The sequence below is a fragment of the Gavialis gangeticus genome, unplaced genomic scaffold (genome assembly GCF_001723915.1).
Source record: "Gavialis gangeticus isolate Ggan-Ray unplaced genomic scaffold, GavGan_comp1, whole genome shotgun sequence".
Classification (NCBI taxonomy): domain Eukaryota; kingdom Metazoa; phylum Chordata; order Crocodylia; family Gavialidae; genus Gavialis; species Gavialis gangeticus.
Genome location: NW_017729026.1, coordinates 3,771,229 through 3,790,585, shown reverse-complemented (window position 1 = coordinate 3,790,585; position 19,357 = coordinate 3,771,229). Strand labels below are relative to the sequence as shown.

Below are 19,357 nucleotides of genomic sequence, written 5' to 3'. Positions count from 1 at the left end.
GGAGAAGGGTGGGTGGGTGACTGAGCCAACACACTCTCTTTTCCAGAGATTGCAGTTTAAATCTCATTCAAAACAAATCAGAAATGAATTTAGCTTCAACTCATACAATAAAATCACTGCAAAATTTAGCACAATTGGAATCATCAGAGTCCCAGTTCTGAAACAGCAGACACATTACCAAGGATCTCTAAAGAAGCTTGAACAAGCACCTGCCCACCACCAGTCCTCACTTTCATGTATTATAATGTTCCCAGTCCTCTGTGTGCCTTCCTTATTAAATATTGGACTAAATTCTGTCCTCTGCTATACATACAGATTATCTAGGCCGTGCTACTGCTGTAACAACTTAATTTGGTTCACTGTGAGTTCTGAAAAAACAAGGTTTCCCTGACATATTAAAGGGAAATATCCTCTCCAGAACCCACCCAAAGTAATTGGGCCCAATCTCAGGGAATTCTGTAGAGGAACTGGGAAGAAACCTCACCAGAGGCCATGTAACAGTGCCACTAGCTACAGCAAGGATGTCATACATATAGCCTATGTGCTGGATGCATCATATGTTTCATCTGTCCTGTAAGGTTCTTAGAAGGACCAGGAATTCAGTGGTGGACCTGCCACTAGATTCCTAGCTGTGGAGCCCCATGAGTATGTGTATTGTGGATTGGGGAGTGACAGCTGTGTTGACCTCTACACTTGTACATGCAGTGTCCAGATGTAGCCCATGAGGAGCTCCATGATCTGGATGCAGCCTGGGGGTGCAAATGAGATTGACACCCTTTCTCTAGAAGCCTAAGGCTGCAGCAAGCTCTGTGACTAGTCTCATTGACTCATCTCTGAGTAGCTGCAGAGCTTTTTGACCCAGACTCTTTCCCCAGCTCTTCAGGCAGGGAGTTCATACAGTCTCTGTGAAGCTGAGGTCTGTACAGATAAACACGAACTCCCATGTGCCCTTGTTTGTGTAGCAAACTGATGCTTATTCCATTGCAAAGAGCAAACTCCAAATCCAGAGGTGTGAACAACACTTCTCCTTTTCCAGACGGATGGCATAAGACCATACTGATATCATTGTCCTAGGCTTGTGTGGGAGATATCTTAATAAATGATGATGTTTAAAGAAGATGGGAATAACTAGATTAAATAACTTTTGGTGAGTTATTTATTTTTTCTCAAATAAATATATCAAATTCTGCCCTCATTCACATCTGTTAAATTCCACTGGAGTGCTATACATTCTAAGGAAGGGCTAGTGTGTATTACAACAGATCACATACAGCTTACCCTACTGCAGCTATAACATTTAATGTATTTACAATAGAAATTGTGCTTAAGATACATAAATAGGGCCCTACCAAATTCACGGCGGAAGTGCAGTGTACTGTGGCTCCTTTAAACTTGCAGGTTCCCCTGTGTTCCCCCCCCACACCCTGCTGATGATTGGTGGAGGGGACCCACTTGTGACTTGCTCCTGATTGGCAGGGAAATGAAAACCATGGTTTGAAATGTGGCACCATTTTTCAGCCCCGCCAGTTGGTAGCAAGCACCAGGGCTGCTGGGCCCCTCAGTCAATCAGTGGTGGGAGCGAGCCACAAGCGGGGCCCCATCACCAGTCAGTGGCCAGGAGGGAGGGGAAGGGCATGTGCAGGAACCTGCAAGATTAAAAGAGCTGCAGTGCATGCCACTTCTGCCATGAATTTGGTAGGACCCTATACATAAAACACCACAGTAGCCAAGTAGTTAGATATTTTATTTTCTTAATTTGTTGAGGAAGGCATTCAGAGTAAGATTATCATTAGCAGTAAGGGGTTGCTTTTATAACACCCCACATTTCAAGCGACTCCCTCTTTGGTATTTTAACAGGAGCTTGATTGCCTTGATTTTCTCCTGTCAGTGTTGACTGTCCCTATTTTTTCCCTGGCCTATTATCTGTTCTAGCATTGGAATCAATCATTGGTAGCAAAAAGGGCCAAGAGCATTCTTGATATAAACAAATGAAATTTATTGTTTTCAATTGAGTAATACCCAGTTATGCTTCTGCTATACTTGGCCTTCAAAAATGCATTAAGTACATTTGCTAAAATGAAGCTAAAATGTTTTGTCTCTTCACTTTTTATTTGTTTAGCAAAAGCATCTGTATCAGGGTTACTCACACTCATCTAAATCATCTAATTAGAGGCTTTTCTTTTGGATGGAAGGAGCTTAAAGCCCAGTTTTTCCCTGAATATTATATGAATTTGGCACAAACAGAACAGCATAATATGCACAGAATTTATAAGAAAACATCTTACAAAGATAAGATCCATGTCCTTTTCTACAGTTCATTTTGCACTATAAATGCCTTTTGGCCCTACTGGTACTTAACTCCAGATGTGAAACCAAGAATTTGGATTTATTTCAGGCAAGCAGAGAGCTGCAGAAGAGGACTGTGACTGTTGAATACATAAAAGTTACTGAGGTCACTCAGCTGCTGGTATGAAACATTTCAGGTCACATCAAAGTAGAATGCAAGACATCTACTTGTTTAGATACTGAAAGAGGTCATTTGCAACCTCGAAGGAGGGGACAGAGTACAGTAGTTTGAGATAGCATGGTATGTTTTCACTGGGTGAGAAATTGCATTCATTGCTCATTAACTGTTTTAATCTGTTACTTAGGGATTTTGCTGTCTAATGTTATAAATGTAAATATCTGTGATAAGGGAATGAACACAGTTCCTAGTGGAGGAGAGAGAGCAAGTGGGGCACTATGCAGGCAGAAGTCAGGCAAAACATGGCAGTGAAGCACATTCCTGACCCACAGCAATCCTGCTTTTTCAGACCTGCAAAAGAATTTTCAGACTCATTCAAACTGGGTGCTGACTTGGGGAGGTTCTGAGAGAGCCAGTAGCGAGGAGTGAGAATCTAACATTTTATTTGGGTCTTGAATCAATTTTGAATTCAAGGCCAAAATTGTAAGAGTTACAAGTAAAACAGGTGCACGCTGAAACCTGCATCACATTTGCTATGGGTCAGTTGAGTTATTCTGTGTTAAAGTAACTTGCATCTGCATGTGATTCGTTTTCAGTGTGAATCATTTGGCATTTTAAGGTGGGTGTAGTGAGATGCAGGATGCATTCACCCCAACATGCTGTGGATGCATCCTCATCCCAGAGCAACTCTAGCCTATCTTCCAAGCCCTCACACTAGTATCCTACATTACTTTGATAGTTACCTTGGTCATCCTGTCTATTTGCCCATGTGCCCTCTAATGCTTCAGTTATTCTGACTACATGCCACCTCCCTTTCAAATGCCGGTGCACAGCCACATGCCACTGTTTGCAATTCCAGCTCATGCGGAGTTCACATACTTGTCTCATATTCTTGAGTGCCTTTATCACTGGTGCTGAAATCATTGTACAACTTTAGCTAAGCCTGTTCAGATTCATCGCAGTGAGGATTGCAGCACTTTCCAGTTTTTCCCCACACGCTTCCTGACAGTACTTAGAAAACGATGCTTTGTGGTATGCAAAAACCTAGTGGAAGATGGAGTGAAACAAAAAGTATTTAGTTTGACCCTAAGCTCCAGGATTCCACTGCTGCCAAGTGAACATCCCACAATATGCCTCATAAACATGCATGCACCATGACAGCGAAACAGGGCACTGGTGGGTGTTTGAGCACTTATTTTGAAACATCACAGTGCAAGACACAATGGTCCGCGGTGACAGCAGCTCAACTGCGGGATTACAGAGCATTGTGTGGCAGTTGTTGCAGATCAGTTTAAGGAGGTGCACAAAACCTCAGCAATCAGCAAGCGCAGACACGCCCTGAGATGCTAAAAGTCACAATCGCTCCCCTCAACCCTCCCTGCCAGATAAATCCAATGGCTATTTTTCCACAGCCAGAAATGCTGACAAACTAAATTTGTTTGAACTTGTAAAATGCTTCATTTCATTGGAAGGAAAGCATTGTAAAAATTCATCTCAAAGGCCAAAATCCACTTCCGTGAGTTTTCAGCTGTGATCGTAGTTTTTGCTTTCATTCTATAGCTCTATTTCTGACTGCATCTTATTTCTTTGGTCTGCTCCTGTGTCAGCTCTTAGGACTGATTTTTGGCTGTCAAAAAGACTCCTCAATGGGCTTGAGAGTGAAAGAGAATGGGGAGGGCATGAGAGAAAATGTAGAGGTGACATAAGGAATTTAATTGGGATACTTTAATCCTGGGTTGACAGTGAAACACCCAGCAAGAGATGTTAGAGACTGCAAGCTGGAATATATGATGGAGTGGATGGAGAGAAATCATCAGCGGATGCATGACTTGAGGCGGAGCTATAGAGAAAGTGTTTGAACCCTGAGGACAGATAAGATCTCAGAGAGAAAAGATATAACACAAGAGAAGAAAACAACCCAGGATAGGGCCCTGAGCTATTGCTACAGGCAATGGACTGTTTTTAGTATAAGTCTTGTAACACTTGGTACTGACTTTGAGAGGGAATACGTAAAATCTCAGTTTCTATAAAAAACCAAACCAAACTCAGACACCAGAAGGCAAACCACAAGAACCTGGCATTTATTCAAAGCCTAACATGAATGTTTGAGATTGGTGATACTGCAATGGGAAAGAAAGGGTAGGAATAACTGTCAAAATTGGAGAAATGACTAGAGGCACAGAACAACAAACAGAAGCAAGAGACAGACCATGATGGACAGTGTTGAAAGGGAATGGGTCACAATATAAGGAAGGAGTAGAGCTGAAAGCTGACTAAGCTGACATTGCTAATGGCTATGATGAAATAAGTATGGTTTTTCTTGAGTGCTGAGGGCAGAAGTCAGACATCCATATAACTTAGATAAAATATTGTCTCTTTCTGTCAGATCTTCTGTTCAGACTATCCAAGACTTTTTTATTTTTTATTCTAGTTGGTGTGAATAGATTTCCAAATGTACTCAGATGTCTGATCTACAGCTGTTGTATATATAAGTTAATTTTTAATTGAGAAGTGCTACTTAGAGTTCTTTTTCCTTTTAAATTTAGTAAAAGGCCTGTCAATCAAAATTCAGAGGTTGTGAATGTTAAAATTGATTGCCCATGCTAAAATAAGGAAATTAGCTTCTCTGATTAAATTCTATGTGCATGACAAAATGGTTTTGTGAATAAGGATTTTTTAAAATCTCATTACTGGTTTTGGTTCAGAGAATTATGAATGCTAGACATTTTAAATGCTAGACTACACATTTGCTATTCTATTAACATCTGTTTAAAATGCAGATAAAGCAGCAATGCAAAACAGGGTTAGAATGCAACAGTTTAACTTATTTCATCTATCAGTGGATTCATCTGATTGCAAATAGGAGTTACCTCTTTACATCACTATAAAAACCAGTTATAAACTCTGGAAATACTAGAAAGGAATCAAGTCAAATCCACTTGCTTTCCTGCTAGATTATTTTACTGATGGATAAAACATCAGTGTTTGTTATACATTTATTTATGGGCACTGCTAATTATTTTTCCTAAAAGGAAACAGGAAGGAAGACAGGTTCTTTGGTATGTGCTCAAAAGATCATGTTTTCATTTGAACTTCTTGTAACTAATTTAAAAATAACTGCTGCATATCAGTGAAAATTATGGTCTCATTGGCAAATCTAAATGATATATATGATGTGTTTGCATGGCATTTGAAATAAACATAGTGTACAAAGGTTCACTGCTAGCAGTGGAAAATTTCTAGCAGTAGAAATGATTTCAGATCAGACACTTAGTCTGTAACTGTCCCCTTTCTCCTGTTGTGGCACTTTCTTGAGACTGGTATTTGTGCTGTGGGAGAAAAAATGGAACATCTGGACACTTGTGTTATTTACTGGGAGAACAGCAATTCTGAACATCTGTATGTAGCCATCAGAGAAGAGGGTTTGTACTGGACATTTAACAAAAATCACCCTTCCCTAGCTTTACAAATGTCACTAGCTTTCTGAGATCACATTGTTAAAACAATCTAGTAATTCTGTTCTCTGTCCAAGATTTTTTCTTAGGTGAACCATAAAATCTAATGATAAGTCAATCTCAGATACTAATGAACTAAGCCTCAATTGCCCTGTTAGAAAAGTGTCAGAAGTACAGAGGAATTGGGACATTTCAAGTAAAAAAATTTCACGTTTGGTCTATTGTTCAGATTTTCCAGGGCACAAATGCCTTATAGTATTTTCAAAGTACATTTGAAACAAAAGTACTAATTTGGTGTGCAGGCTTAAACTTCAGTGAGAACTCCTTAGAGCACTTTGTTCCAGAGCCTAGTGGTTGCTACAGATATTCCTGTGGAACTCTTGATTGAAACTGGTCATATTAAAGAACTTTACAATTTATATGAGTGTATCTTTAAAGAAATTACTATGCAGTTCTAGCAAACACGAGACCCTGATAAACTAATTAGGTACTGGTGACAAGAACTCCGCAATCAATTTCATACTTGGTGTTTAATAAATTCCTTATGGCAGGCATTTCAGAATTTCTCCTTGCCAGCATGGGAGAAGGATTGGAAGGAGGGCAGATCAGAAGAGAAACAGAAATTCCCCAGTTAAAATAAAGGGGTGATTAAACAACAAACTTAAAGGTGAAGATGAGGTGGTTAAAGAAAAAAGAATTTTATTATGTAGTCATGGTACATAGGAATAGACATATTTTTAAAGAAAAAAACCTGAGAACGTTAAAAAGTATGTAAGAATGGGATGGACCATGAGTGCATACTTCCCTGCTCAGTTGGAGCAGACAGCTTGAGCCCAAACTAGCCCACCCACCCTGCCAGTGCGGGGTTTCAAGGGAGGTGCAAAGCATCCTGGGATGCTGGGGGACTGTGAGTTAACCTGAATCTGGAAGGCATTTGGGACAGAAGTCCTAGGGTCCATCATTGCCTCCTCCTGCCCCTTGTGCACCAGAATTGGATGCCAAGGGGCTGGTAGCATCCTCTACCATTTCCATCATGGCAAGATTGGGTCCTGGGGGCTCAGCACTTCCCCCTCCCAGCTCCCCACACTGGGATTGGACCCTAGGCCATCCCCATCAAGCCTTGAGCTCTGGGACCAGGTCAGGATCCAGTGCACAGGGCCTGCAGCTGGACCTGTGTCCAGAAATTTGGCAGCAGAGTGGTGCCACCACTCCCCCACAGTCAAATTTCTGGACCCGGGGGAGTCCTACAGGCTGGATGACACAGCAGTGCAGGCCAGATTTGGCCAGAGGTTGAGCACTCTTACACTAGATGGTACCTAAATTGAAAAGTGTATTGTGGAGAGGGAAGGAATTTGTGATGCCAAGAGGGAATGGCTTTCCATGCCCTAAGAGGAGAGGAAAGAGGAACTGGGACAGCAGTATCAACCAGGGGCAATTGTTCAGGGTGCCTGAATCACTCCACCCAGTTTGACAAGTCTTTTCTGGCAGAGCTTTAGCTGTAAAGTAAAGCTGTCCGTCTTTATGGAAGCCTCAAGTAGGGGCAACAGCTGAATCATCATGGGCCCTCTTCTGGGGACTCCTTGAGCAATGAAAATGGTTTCTCTGGACCTGAAAGAAGTCTATCCAATTTCACTGGAAACTGGTCCACAAATATCTGTGGAAGTAAGAGGCTCTCAACAGATTAGAAGCTCAGCCCCTCATGTAGTCTCAATATACTTTATGGATTGAAATTATCCTTGCTGCAACTCTGTACTTATCCTATAGTAAGATGAATAGAGTTACTCTTATTGCTGTCCTATAAAACAAAGTGATGCAGTTTTCCTGGTCAGTGGCATTCTAAGATACTACTTCTTTTGATTAAAAATCATGAGGAAGTTTATTTTAATATCTGCAAACCTGCACTGCTTCTCCTGACCAACAAAGCAGTTTTTTCTCTGGATATTGAAATAAAAAATGCTCTCCAACCAAAATTTGGTCTGATACATTGGGTTTGATTCCATTTGAATCCAGCTAAGAAGTAAAAGTAAAACAATTAATATGACTTGAACTAAGAGATACAGAAGATTTTCTTCAGTTTCAGTCATATTAATATTGCAATGAATAATTTGATCTCTTTTTACATGCAGCAAAAATAACATTAAAAATGGCTTAGCTTATTATAATTGAAAGCAGTTCTGTGACCTGTAGAAAATGAACTGATGCTCTAAGGTTTTTTTCTCCTCGATCTGTACATACATCATAAAAGTCACCGCTGTTGGTACTAACTGGCAGTGGTGTAATAAGGGCAGAGTGATTGGGGCAGTGTTCCTTGGCGCTGATTTGGGGAAGAGGAGCATAAAAAATGGATGCTTCTGCAGCTGCACAGTTGTGCAGCATGGCAGCACCCACAAACTGGTCTGAGTGTGGCAGCTGCCACAGGCATACGCCGATGTCATTGCATCTCTGCTAACTGGCACACTTGTCATTCTCAACAGAGAGACCAGTGATTTAACAAGCTAATAGGCAGCAGGCTAAGAGGATGTTAGTGGGGCTGATATTATACTATATAAAAAAAGTTGCTTATTACAATAAATTTTCTGTACAATTCTCTCTTTCTCTCATTATTCTCTCTGTACTTTTTAGGTGTAACATACAGTACTGCCAGCTTACTGTTTATCATGCTGTATCACAAGACCAGTCAATCCACTTCTGTACAACTGATGTATTCAAAATAGAGATTTCCAGCAGTCATCTTAGCCAACATTTTTGTTTATTTATTTTAACTAGCTTTTTCATTCAGCAAGACAGTCAAATGAAAGGATGCCCTCAAAAAGGAAAATGGCTTGTGGATTTGTTTGTTCACTTTACTGGGCCTGTCCTTGCGCCAGCAGAAGCAGCAGCAGAAGTCAGTGTCAAAACTCTTGTTGGCTTTAGAAGAAGCAAGATGGTGTCCTTTATATTAGGTTGTTTGGGCATCAGTTATTATTCTGTCCATCACCCAGGTCATTTCTTTATTTGTATTTACTATAGGTTGAAAAGAACCATAGGATTGTGTTGAGAAATAAAGGATGAGCTAGAAAAAAGGAAGACTTGGGCAACTGCCTAATGATTGTTTCAGAACAGAAGCAAGTTGTGCTAAAACCTAGTTCAAATAGCTGTGGGTGCTTACATAGGGCACTGGCTGCAGTGGCATATGAGATCCAAAGATCACATTTAATGTTCTGTTATGACTGCTGCTGCTTAAAAAAAATATAACTGTAGCACAAATCAAAGTATGGTGAATATAATACAAAGCCTGTTTTTTTAAACCTCTGTTCCTTGCTCAGGCAAAATTCCTAAAATAAGGCCACACTGATTGCAATTAGTTATGTTCTGGAAAGGTAGAAAAAACATTTGAATTAGAATAAAAACTCATATTAGGTTCACTATAGTGTACAGTAGATTTTTTCTTTCTTCAGAGTGAAATAACTCTTTGTTAACTATAATTTCCTCAGCCAACAGGGAAAATATAATAATATAATATATAACAAGTTAATATAAATGGTAATTCACACATACTTTGCCCACACATTTATTTCAGTACAATACACATAATTCCTTTCGATTAGTAAATAAACCTCAGAGAAGTCTCTAACATGTTTGGTGAACTGGTGAGTTTACAAACAAGAAGGGGAAACACTGCACTTCCAGGGACTGCAGTGCTTGGAAAATATATAATGAGCAACTTCACTTGAAATATTTAACTAGAAGCAAGTTAGCCCCATTTTAAAATTATTGATAAACACAAAAGGAAGACACACTAACACTGTGGTCTGACTCAGACTCTAGCTGGAAATACTGAGCTGGATCCTCGGTGGCTGTAAATTGGAATAGTGCTGACTTTTCAACCAACTGAGGGTCTGACTTGCCAAGTATTGTGGCTATAACAGTCCACTGTCAGTCCCAGGCATTCAGGGCTTGTAGAGGGATGGATGAGAATATCAACTACCCTATTAACTAGCAGTACTTCTATAAATAACAGCATTGATATTCATTCAAATGGCTGCCTAATCCTTGCCAAACTAGTCTGGCATCCTCTTCACAAATGCACATGAAGAGGGCAGAAGATTTCCTTGTAGCTCTGGGAGAGAAGGTTGGGCTTACATTGAGGGAGGTTGTCAGCTATTGCTTTGCTGTTGCTGTTGCTGTTGCTGTTGCTATTGAAAGAGCCTTCCAAGAAAGATTCTTAAAATCAGAAGAGACTGTATCTGAGATGAGACAAAGATAGATTAGATATTCCTTCTGGTTTCCTATAGCTGATATTTTGCTTTGATCCCAGATCCTTTGAGGTTTGAAGGACATTTGAAGAATAAACATACTTAAACAAAACTAATTTTTGGCCACCTGAACCAAATGAACAACTTCATTAACAGTTCTGTAAGGAACCGTTTCTAGCTAAGAATGGGATAGCACTCTACTTAATGATGGTAATGAACAAGTTAAACACTGCTATCTAAAAGCATCATGCTTTGCTTTATGTTTATCTCAGGTATACCTGCACATAGTAGTTTATTCTCTGAATACCAAAATAAAAAATGCTTTCCAACAAAATTTGGGTTGAACCCATCAGTTACTGATACATTTATTAGCATTTCTTAGATATGATCTTTTATGTTGGGAGGAGCAGACACACATGTTTTTACTAGTGTAAATTGCACCATGTTTGGAGCAAACAGACACCCAGCTTTCTGGAAATAGCTACCTGCAGTGGGAGAAGGTAATAACTGGTTTGCATGAACTGCATTCAACGATAACTAACATTGGTGTATAGTTACCCCTTGAGGTAACTATACTCTGCAGTGGAGTACAGCCAGTGTAGAGCTGTGTGCTATGCGTCTGCTCTTCAGTCACACTGTAATAAAAGACAGAATATACTTGCATAAACAGGTGTGCCTCACCTTTAGTGTGGTAGTAGAACAAAAGAAGACAGGAATGGCTATTTCCCTAAAGGAAGGTTGTTTGCTTTGCTCTACTAGGCTGCTACTTAAGACAGAACTATAATATGACTTAGTTCATTGTTCACCTCAAGGCAGAACTTGATGGTCTGTTTGTTCTCACTGATGTAAGAATCTTGTTATATTTCCAGTGAATTTTCTGTGATCATGGGCTGATCCCACCTATATGATATTCCCCACCCCCACAATAGTTTGTTTCCAGTTTAACAGTAGGCTACTTTTCTCTCTTGGCCCACTGGGGCATTTTTAATTTATCCCTTATCGTTCCCAGTTCTCCAGTGAATGATAAAAATAAAAAGATCTCATGCTGTGTGGAACCTGCCCAGGAATAGGATGAGCAATACAAAGAACAAAGGGTATTTTTGATGTTTCACACATTGCACATGTGAGGGATTGCTCTTGAAGTTTTTAAGAATAGGTTAGACCAAGGGTCAACAAACTTCTGTTGGATGAGACCTGCAGGGCCACAAGTTTCCACCCCTCCCATTCCCTCTGAATGGCCAACTGCCAGGTACTGCCCCTCTGCAGTAAGGATAAACTCAGGCACCACAGAGCAGCAGGCTCTGCAGTGGAGGGGAGCACTACATAGGGGATGTGATGCACGATACAGCTCCATGACACCAATCTCCTGTTGTAGATTGGACCTCCATAGGCCAAATCAAATCTTTTTGTGGGCTGGATCCAGCCTGCGTGCCATTTGTTTCCAACCCCTGGATTAGATAGCTAGGATGTTTAGGATGGTTTAGTTAGGAATGGTTTAGATAGGCTTGTGGTTTGGACCAGATGACCTCCTGAGGTACCTTCCAGCCCTGCTTTTCTAAATATGTATGAACAACTGTTCTACTTACATGTTATAAAACATATTCAACAAGTTAAATAAAAGATTGAAAAACATCAGTGCTTTACCTCTTCACCTTACCTCTGCGTTTCCTTGCTTTTAAGACTGTGTACTGCTGAATTAGGTTTTTAGCTCATTGACCAGGAAATCACTTGCATTGCTCCCACTACATTGCTGGAGTCAGAAATCAAGTTCCACATGCTGTAGTAACAACTTACAGTATTTTACATTTTATGTTGCCTGATGAAATCTTATTTTTGAGTAAGATTTCCAGTGTTATGTGTTTAGAATCATAGAGTCATGGAGAAGCAGGGCTGGAAGAGGTCATGTAGTCCAACTCTCTGCTTGCAGTAAGATCACCACTATCCAAACCATCTGATATAGCCATAACCTAAACTCTACATAAGACTACCCTCAACCCTGACACAACGTAGACCTAACACCCTAACCTTTCACAAGTAAAGTGGGGGAACCATGGCAGCCAATCTCCTGCTTCTATAAAATGTTGTCAGTATATGCTTAAGAGGTGCTGGGTAGAGGGCCATGCACCCACTACATTGGTACATAACCCCCCCCCCCACCAGTTCATACCAGTCTGACCATGGGGTAAAATTCCTTCCTGACCCCAAGTATGGCGATTGGTCATACCCTGAGCAGGTTCCTGACCCTAGCCAGGAACCTCTGGCTTTGCTTGTAGCAGGAGAATTGGCACACCCCAGTCAAAATCTGCAGCCTTGGCTGTAACCAACACCCAATGCCTCTGAGGAGAGTTAAAAAAAACCTCTCTGATACATATAGCAGAAAGAGGGGAATGGGGGAAGGAACCAGAAAAGCCCACAAGCATAGGAAATACCTATGGTAGAAAATAAGCATAGCTATGCCTAGATCGTCCCCGACTAGTGGCTGTCCAACCCTTTCTTGAACACCTCCAGTGATGGAGAGTCCACAGCTTCCCTTGGCATTCTATTCCACTGCCTCACTATTCTCACAGTGAAGAAGTTTTTCTGGATCAATCTAAACTTATTTTTCTGCAACTTCAGGCCATTAGTTCACATCCTTTCTGTAGCAAGAGAGAAAAGATGCTTTTCCTTTTCTTTATAGCAGCCCTTCAGATATTTGAAGACTGCTGTCATGTCCCCTCTTAAACACCTTTTCCTCAAGCTGAACATGCCTAGCTCCTTCAGCCTCTCCTCATACAACTTGCTTTCCAAGACATTTATCATCTTGGTTGCCTGCCTTTGGACTCTCCTTAACTTCTCCACATCCTTTTTTAACTTTGGAGTCCAGGACTGCACACAGTACTTCAGATGAGGCATAACCAGTTCCAAACAGGGAGGCACTATCACATCCTTTTTCTAGCACATAATGCTTCTATTGATGAAGCCCAAAACCACATTTGCCTTTTGTGTGGCTGCATAACAGTGAAGAATTATATTGAATCTGTGGTCTACTAAGATTCCCAAGTCCTTTTCCATAGACCTGCCATCCAGCCATGTGTCCCCCACTTTGTATCTGTGTTTTGAATTATTCCTCCCGAGGTGTAACACTTTGCATTTATCTGCACTGAACTTCATCCTGTTAACTCTAATCCAACTTTCCAATCTGTCAAGATCCTTCTGAAGGCTCTTCCTTATGTCAGGGTGACTTGGGATCACATTTGCTGCTGGTGTAATTCCAGAAGTTACTTTTCAAACAACATCTAGGTGACTTAGGAGCCTAAGTCTAATTTTCCACAAAAAAAAAAATGGAGGGTAATGAAACATGACACGTTTACTCCAAGGTAAATTGATTTTGAACTGAGTAGAAGTGGAAAGGACACATGCTCTTACACTGGTGTAAGCAGTATACTGTGGGGTCAGTTATGGCAATGTACTGGTTGCATGCCCACCCCTCTGTTCAGTTACATGCTGGAATGGCTGGGCAGTGCAAACTGGCTCTCTGCCATCTGGTGGCCAGGGGCTGTAACAGTGCCTGCTACAAGCATCTAGCTTTGGAGAGTTGGCTGTATGCTTAATCCTTACAGTAAGTTTGCTGTAACTGGGGGCATAGTATCTATAGCCAGCATTCTGGAGCCTAAGTCCCACTGAAAGCCAGTGTTTCTTGAAAGTAGGATTTTGGCTCTTTTGAAAGCTCACACCCAAGAAATCCAAAACTGGGAAGCATTGATTATAGAAAACATAATAGTAGCTAAATAACTATTGGACAAAATTCCAAAATTAGGCCCCTCATTATGTATACATTACCTTATATTACCTCATTTTAACCCTTTAAAAGCACAACTGTGAGAGAGAAGCCAATGGCAGCCAATCTCCTGCTTCTATAAAATGTTGTTGGTATACGCTTAAGAGGTGCTGGGTAGAGGGCCATGCACCCACTACATCGGCAGGCACACCTCCCCCCGCCACAAAGTACATAGCAATCTGACCATGGGGCAAAATTCCTTCCTGACCCCAAATATGGTGATTGGTCAGACCCTGAGCAAGACCCTCTATATATGGTATATATAAAACCTGGACCATTTCAGGCTGAAGTTTTTACTAGTCTGCACTTCCAATTTCGGCAAACCTACCTAAAATAGGTACCTGGGCCCAGGATGGTCATTCAGTAAAACAGGACCATTATACCCAGACTTCATAAACAGTACAAATGGAGAGAGTTAGATGTTTCTGACAGGTGATGGAAAGAGCCCAGACAGTCAGCAGGGAGCAGCTTAGAGGTAGTCAATCAGATCTGCCCCTGTAGTTAGTGTTTCTTAATGCCTGTTTCTCTGGAGCTTAGGCATCTCACTCAGTTTAGCACATTCTGTCCACCTGGATCCAGAGACCCAAGTCCTCTTCTGAAGGTAGTCACTTAACTGATATGGTGGCAGTGGCCCTGGGTTCTGCCCCTGCTTTCAGGATTATCTTGGGGGTGGGGAGGGTGTTGGTTTTGTCTTATATCCAATGAATGTCTAATACAAAGTGCATAAACAGTTCAGGGAAAAGGGATGAGCCTCCCCCACCCAGAAGAGTGCCCTATCCACTCCTGTACAAAGTCAGGCTCCCTCTTGCTTGCTTTTCTCCTGGCACTGTGACTGCTTCATGTTGCCACTTACTGTACGTGGTAGTTTGCACACTCATCCTGCAACATGAAAGATGAGGGTTTGAATACCCTCCGGCTGAAAAGGCTCAAGAACTTGGTGTTTCCCACTTCCTGGATGAGTGCTCCAGCCAGCAAAAGACAGAGGCACTCCCTCTGTTTCTCTCTATGCTCTACTTTCAAGTGAAAGTGACTGTGGCTACTCCGTTTTGTGCTGAACCAAATGCTGTCAGAGGCCGTGTCTACACAAGACTCTGTGCAGTAGCTTATTACTACTATGCAGTATTGCTGCGTAGCACAAAGCATTATTCAACACTAGTGTGCAGGAGTAATGAGCTACTGCACAGTCAGCATCACCCGAAAACTGTTTGGTGATGCTACTGTGCAGTAACTTCGGTTACTGTGCAGTCATTTACTACTTGTGTATGCAAGTATGAAATGACCGTGCAGTAACAACAGCACAGTCAGCATCTCATGTAGATGTGACCAGAGCGTGCTAGGTGTGCTCAGAACATGGCTAACAGACTGGACCCCTTCAGCGATTTACATGCCAATTCATCTTGTATCTGGATCACTGAAGAACTTTGATGGAAGTTAGGCAATTAGCTGCTCAAGCTAAATTACATTTGATGATGTAAAGAAGCTTAACTTTAGATATCTTAGGAAAGTTACAGTTCAAACTTAGATACTGAGTGAGTTTAAAGCACATCTTCTTGATTGGGTGTATTTGAGTGTATTCTCAGGTCTTTTTTGCAGTGAACCTACCTATGTTTCATTTAGGTGCCTAGTTCTGCCAATCTGAATTTTGCCCTGAGATGGCTCCTAATTACCAAGTATTGTTTAAATACCATACAGAGAAAATAATTATTTCAATTGAGGTAGTATAACTGCAAGCTCTGAGAAACTGAATGACAACAAAAGAATATTTGTTAGAATGTAGCACTAATAATGCTATGATTGCAGGTTTGGTCCCCAGATGGGACACAAAACATGCCTCAGGCAGGGCTTGGATTAGGTGACCTTTGAGGTCCCTTCCATCACTATGTCTCTATGATTTCTGTGATGATTTAATATGAAATACAAGGGACATTTCCTATAAAAAAAGAGATACTGTTTTCAGAATAGTCATTTATGCCTGGGATTTTTAAATGGATCTGGGGAATAAGGCAGTCAGTTTTTAATGGGTGTTGGATGCCCAGCTTCCTTAGTTCTCTTTGAAAATGCAAGCCTGCACTATTTGTTAAGTACTGAGCAAGGCAGAAGATAAGACAGTCCAAAGTGGGGGTGGGCAAAATGCAGCCTGCGGGCCAGATTCAGCCCAACTGGCCCAGGTGCAGTAGGCAGCCCCAGACATAGCACATGTGACTGCTCCCACTGTCTCTAGGAATGCAGTTGGGTGAGGGTGGCACGGTGGTTGGACTCAGCTTCCAGACAGCCCCTGTGGCGGCTGCTTATTCCGCCTGGCTACCACTGCCAGTGTCTCGGCCACTACCACTGGAACAAGCCTTGCTGCCTGGGGACCCCAGCCCATCTGCTCCGTACCCACCACCAGGGTCACTGGATGGAGCAGGTGGGCAGACAGGGTCTTTATGGAGACCTGCCTGGGACCCCTGTGGGCAGGGCATGCTCAGCTGGGCAGATGGGATGGGACAGGTGGGGAAGAAGGGTTTGGAGCAACTAATTCGGTGGCAAGGTGATCAAAGTCTGCAAGTGGGATAAGGGGGGTGGGATCAGAAAGCAGCCCTCCCCATGAAGCATGAATGGCCAGGGCTGGAGCAGTGGCTGAGAGCAACTGGCTGTTAGTAAAACATACAATGGATTGAGCGGAAGCAGGGGATCAGCTAGGCATTCTTAAAAAACAGACTAGATCAGACCTCTGCAGGACTGTAGGTTGCCAGTCCCTGGTGTAACATGTTTCTCTCTCACTCTCTACTAGTGACATAACATCCCTATGTCAGCACTTCCTTCTCTGATTCCCCTCCCTGTCACCTCTTCATAGCTTGAAAGAGGAAGAGAAGGAGTTTTTTTTCCCTTTCCTTTTTTTCTTTTTTAAACTAGGATGTTGATAGAACCACAAAAGGCTCCACTGTAGACAAAAGTTGTAACCTGGACATGCATCCTTACAGTCGAAAGCCAGCTGGTTCTGCTAATTCGGTTCAAACTTATAGCTTCCTTCAAGACCACACCTACCAGCCATCAGTACCAGAAACCTTTAAGATCAACTTCAGGTGTTCTGTTGACCTTTAGGGTAAGAAGTCAAGCTTCCTTCTTCACTTATCTCTCCCCACACTGTGGTTGTTATTGCCTAGGATGAATATAGAAAGTCTGCCAGTAGCCACCCTACAATCTTTTGTTCCTGACTTTCAGCGTTTCTGCTCTCCACTTCTTGTCTCTACTACCTGTAATTGTAGACAAGCCCCAAAAAAGACAAGAGATCCATAGGGGGATTGCTAGAGAGTTTTCACTTTAGGGTCAGCACAAAAGGCAGGTCTACACATGCCTATTTACATGTAGGCAGGTCTACACATGCCTATTTACTGTGCAGTTACCAAAATTACTGCGCAGTATGGGCATGTGTCTACACATGCATGCCCATACTGCGCAGTAATGCACGTGTAGACACCATACTGCACAGTAACACTGTGTTTGTGGATTGACTTGGGACTAGCTTTAGTCCCAAGTCAGTCCACACACAGCATTAATGTGCTTTAGCACCTGCACATGTAGATGTTGGCCTATTCCTGCTTACTGTGCAGTAAGTTACTACACAGTAAATTTAAGCCAGTGTAAATGCACATGTGACATGCGCAGTAGGGATGGCTAGGTGAGATACAGATGGAGAATGTGGCTCACAAGTTTGAGTGCAATCCTTACATTCACTTGTAAATGACAGAAGACATGTCCTCAGAATCTACCTCTCTCCTTCATTTAAGAATCTTCTAGTAGTCACCCAATCCCTTAGAATTCTAGGCAGTCTCCAGCGCAATTCAGCTAGCCATTAACTTAGTTTCCTAAGGGTTAAAAGATTTAGACATGAGATAATGTCTTTGTTCCTGCTTGTAAATATGTACCTTCTGCTAAAAGGGCAAATATATACCCCATGGTCTATTATTTTATTATTTACTATGTTTCATATAATGGCAGTCATTTTTTTATATTACATTTTATTCAATTTTCCACTTTAATACAAAACATAAAGATTGAACAAATACATATTAAGTATCAGACATGTTTTCCGCAGCACTTACAATGGCTCAAGAGAACTAGCAAATGAATAACATTTTTTGCTGGCTTAATAATCTATTGCCATGCAGCCCAGCTGCAATCAAAGAAGACTCTTCCTTCTTCTCTCTCCCTTGTGCTTTTCACTTACAATTCAAATTGAATTTGTGTGGCTGTTTTTTCAGCAGGAGTTGAAAATCATTATTTTAGTCATACCGGTTGTAACTCTACAACACTGATAATGTCAAGTAACAAAGCAAGTCTGTGTGCAGTTTGGGTAGTTTCCTTCGTGTTAAAAAAATAAAAATTTGGAATTAAAAACACCAGACCATGATGGTGGTGGTGGCAGCAGTCACTGCTATTAGTGTTGCGGGTGGCAGTTGCTGCTGTCACTGCTATTAGTGTTGCTGGTGGCAGTGGCAGCACCAGGGTCCCAGCAGGGCTCCATAACAGCTCATCATAGCTAGGTGAGCTTTTAGGGAGCCAGGCACTCTTTCTCCCTCCCCTCCTGGAGGGCAGGTAGGAAGAGTCAAAGACTATGGGATGCTGGGGATCCGGGAGAGCCCATATAGTACTATATGCACTGCCCACACATTACAAGTAGCATTCTAAAATGTAAGGCTAAAAAGAAGTTCCTCTTTGGGAAAGGAACAGTTTTGTGGTAGATCCACCATCTTTGTAGTGCTACAGACAGCTTGAACATATACGCACTAGTTTTTTGATAGCTCTATAAATGCATATATAGTACTGCAAAAAGTAATGTGTCCAATGCCTGAGATGACATTATGGTCCCTAGTCAAAATATAAGATTTGTACGCACACTGAGTAAATTAACATAGACAGCATCTAGCTACTACCTCAGTACAATTCAATAGTAATGAAAGAGAAGAATTTCAAAATGAAGTCTCTTATTTCATTCTGAAAATCCCCCATTTCAAAGTTTTCCATTCTTGCAATCCTTATGCAGGGATAACAGATAATTGATAGGTATAGGCATCTATCTGTGAGGAGACTATAGGATTAATTTTTGTTAACCACAGGCACAAATCTCAGGGCGCATCTACATATCACTGTAAAGCAACGTTGGAAGTACTAAAGCACAGTGCATTACGGGCTGTTGCTGCGCCATGGGTAAATTTTGCTGCAATAAATTTTGCTGCTACGTCACCATGGTAGTGCACTATACTTGGGTAGCGTGCTGCTATGGTGACCTAGCTGGTGATCATGTGTAGACACATGATCACTACGTTGCCATAGCGTGTCACTACATCACCATAGGGTGATGTGTAGATGTGCCCTCAGAGCAATAACTTACTTTATGCAGAGC

At 41.7% G+C, this 19,357-nt stretch overlaps 1 protein-coding gene across 3 annotated transcripts in view; it reads left to right on the top strand.

Moving 5' to 3' along the window:
• Nucleotides 1–19,357, top strand: part of AKAP7 (A-kinase anchoring protein 7) — a 180,803-nt gene that overhangs the window by 148,368 nt on the left and 13,078 nt on the right. The gene's annotated exons all lie outside the window — the stretch shown is intronic.